Raw genomic sequence first — 3,891 nt, 5'->3', positions numbered from 1 at the left:
TAATGTAATATATTACAGATTGGACAATATAGTATAATGTAATATATTACAGATTGGATCAATACAGTATAATGTAATATATTACAGATTGGACAATACAGTATAATGTAATATATATGCTATATTCACAATGTATTAATATAATACAGATTGGACAATACAGTATAATGTAATATATTACAGAGTGGACAATACAGTATAATGTAATATATTACAGAGTGGACAATACAGTATAATGTAATATATTACAGAGTGGTCAATACAGTATAATGTAATATATTACAGATTAGACAATACAGTATAATGTAATATATTACAGATTAGACAATACAGTATAATGTAATATATTACAGATTGGTCAATACAGTATAATGTAATATATTACAGATTGGCCAATACAGTATAATGTAATATATTACAGATTGGACAATACAGTATAATGTAATATATTACAGATTGGACAATACAGTATAATATCTATATTCACAATGTGATATATTACAGATTGGACAATACAGTATAATGTAATATATTACAGAGTGGACAATACAGTATAATGTAATATATTACAGAGTGGACAATACAGTATAATGTAATATATTACAGATTGGTCAATACAGTATAATGTAATATATTACAGATTAGACAATACATTGTAATGTAATATAATACAGAGTGGACAATACAGTATAATGTAATATATTACAGATTGGACAATACATTGTAATGTAATATATTACAGATTGGTCAATACAGTATAATGTAATATATTACAGATTGGACAATACAGTATAATGTAATATAATATCTATATTCACAATGTGATATATTACAGATTGGACAATACAGTATAATGTAATATATTACAGAGTGGACAATACAGTATAATGTAATATATTACAGAGTGGACAATACAGTATAATGTAATATATTACAGATTGGTCAATACAGTATAATGTAATATATTACAGAGTGGTCAATACAGTATAATGTAATATATTACAGATTGGACAATATAGTATAATGTAATATAGTACAGATTGGTCAATGCAGTATAATGTAATATATTACAGATTGGACAATACAGTATAATGTAATATAATATCTATATTCACAATGTATTAATATAATACAGATTGGACAATACAGTATAATGTAATATATTACAGATTGGACAATACAGTATAATGTAATATATTACAGAGTGGACAATACAGTATAATGTAATATATTACAGAGTGGACAATACAGTATAATGTAATATATTACAGATTAGACAATACAGTATAATGTAATATATTACAGATTAGACAATACAGTATAATGTAATATATTACAGATTGGACAATACAGTATAATGTAATATATTACAGATTAGACAATACAGTATAATGTAATATATTACAGATTGGACAATACAGTATAATGTAATATATTACAGATTGGACAATACAGTATAATGTAATATATTACAGATTAGACAATACATTGTAATGTAATATAATAAAGATTGAACAATACATTGTAATGTAATATATTACAGATTGGACAATATTACAGAGGGCCAAGATGGAAATACAGCAGATGAGCAAAATGTGTAGAATTGCAGGAAAGCGTCTTTTTAAAACAGCAAAATGGTTCTTTCCGCTGCGACATATTGGGGCCTCAGATGTGAATCGCCCGGTTCTGCTAGCAGGTGAAATAGATTGTCTAGAGTACTGCTCTGTGTGTTGTATTTCTACCTGCTCCTAGAGAGAGATGTAGAGTACTGCTCTGTGTGTTGTATTTCTACCTGCTCCTAGAGAGAGATGTAGAGTACTGCTCTGTGTGTTGTATTTCTACCTGCTCCTAAAGAGAGATGTAGAGTACTGCTCTGTGTGTTGTATTTCTACCTGCTCCTAGAGAGAGATGTAGAGTACTGCTCTGTGTGTTGTATTTCTACCTGCTCCTAGAGAGAGATGTAGAGTACTGCTCTGTGTGTTGTATTTCTACCTGCTCCTAGAGAGAGATGTAGAGTACTGCTCTGTGTGTTGTATTTCTACCTGCTCCTAGAGAGAGATGTAGAGTACTGCTCTGTGTGTTGTATTTCTACCTGCTCCTAGAGAGATGTAAAGTACTGCTCTGGGTGTTGTATTTCTACCTGCTCCTAGAGAGATGTAGAGTACTGCTCTGGGTGTTGTATTTCTACCTGCTCCTACAGCGATGTAGAGTACTGCTCTGTGTGTTGTATTTCTACCTGCTCCTAGAGAGATGTCGAGTACTGCTCTGGGTGTTGTATTTCTACCTGCTCCTAGAGAGATGTAGAGTACTGCTCTGGGTGTTGTATTTCTACCTGCTCCTGGAGAGATGTAGAGTACTGCTCTGGGTGTTGTATTTCTACCTGCTCCTAGAGAGATGTAGAGTACTGCTCTGGGTGTTGTATTTCTACCTGCTCCTGGAGAGATGTAGAGTACTGCTCTGGGTGTTGTATTTCTACCTGCTCTGATACCTGTCTGGGACCTCTCACGGAACCCACAGGACCAGGACTGGTTTCACTGAGGCCTTAAAACAAATAAGTGCCCCTTGTTCTGAGATAGAACACGCTGATTGACTGAACAGAATAAGACTCTATACTGCTGAATCAATATAATTAGACTCTGTACTGCTTGAATCAACAGGATAAGACTCTATACTGCTTGAATCAACAGAATAAGACTCTATACTGCTTGAATCAACAGGATAAGACTCTATACTGCTGAATCAATAGAATAAGACTCTATACTGCTGAATCAACAGGATAAGACTCTATACTGCTGAATCAACAGAATAAGACTCTATACTGCTGAATCAATATAATTAGACTCTATACTGCTGAATCAATATAATTAGACTCTATACTGCTGAATCAATAGAATAAGACTCTATACTGCTTGAATCAACAGAATAAGACTCTATACTGCTGAATCAACAGAATAAGACTCTATACTGCTGAATCAATATAATTACACTCTATACTGCTGAATCAATAGAATAAGACTCTATGCTGCTTGAATCAATATAATGTGTGTTATAAGTGTTTCTATATATTACTGTAATAAACGTTTCTATATATTACTGTAATAAACGTTTCTTTATATTACTGTAATAAACATTTATATTACTCTAATAAGTGTTTCTATATATTACTGTAATAAACGTTTCTATATATTACTGTAATAAACGTTTCTTTATATTACTGTAATAAACGTTTATATTACTGTAATAAACGTTTCTATATATTACTGTAATAAATGTTTATATTACTGTAATAAACGTTTATATTACTGTAATAAACGTTTCTATATATTACTGTAATAAACGTTTCTTTATATTACTGTAATAAACATTTATATTACTCTAATAAGTGTTTCTATATATTACTGTAATAAACGTTTCTATATATTACTGTAATAAACGTTTCTTTATATTACTGTAATAAACGTTTATATTACTGTAATAAACGTTTCTATATATTACTGTAATAAATGTTTATATTACTGTAATAAACGTTTATATTACTGTAATAAACGTTTCTTTATATTACTGTAATAAATGTTTCTTTATATTACTGTAATAAACGTTTATATTACTGTAATAAAAGTTTCTTTATATTACTGTAATAAACGTTTCTTTATATTACTGTAATAAACGTTTCTTTATATTACTGTAATAAACGTTTATATTACTGTAATAAACGTTTCTTTATATTACTGTAATAAACGTTTCTTTATATTACTGTAATAAACGTTTCTTTATATTACTGTAATACATGTTTATATTACTGTAATAAACGTTTCTTTATATTACTGTAATAAACGTTTCTTTATATTACTGTAATAAATGTTTATATTACTGTAATAAACGTTTCTTTAT

General features: G+C 29.3%; 1 long non-coding RNA gene across 2 annotated transcripts; it reads right to left on the bottom strand.

Annotated features, from left to right (window-relative positions):
* Positions 1 to 345: 345 nt before the first annotated feature.
* Positions 346 to 3,074, bottom strand: LOC127926015 (uncharacterized). Of its 2 annotated transcripts, none has more exons than XR_008123106.1 (3): positions 2,285 to 3,074; positions 1,893 to 2,188; positions 346 to 1,842 (listed from the first exon to the last, which is right to left on the bottom strand). It is a non-coding gene; the product is annotated as an uncharacterized LOC127926015 (long non-coding RNA). The 2 variants fall into 2 exon arrangements; XR_008123107.1 differs by having other exon boundaries at positions 346 to 1,942; positions 2,093 to 2,188.
* Between the last annotated feature and the right edge of the window lie 817 nt (positions 3,075 to 3,891).

The sequence above is a fragment of the Oncorhynchus keta genome, unplaced genomic scaffold (genome assembly GCF_023373465.1).
Source record: "Oncorhynchus keta strain PuntledgeMale-10-30-2019 unplaced genomic scaffold, Oket_V2 Un_contig_6613_pilon_pilon, whole genome shotgun sequence".
Classification (NCBI taxonomy): Eukaryota; Metazoa; Chordata; class Actinopteri; order Salmoniformes; family Salmonidae; genus Oncorhynchus; species Oncorhynchus keta.
Note: the sequence above shows the minus strand (reverse complement) of the source record. Positions and strands in the feature narration are given on the sequence as shown.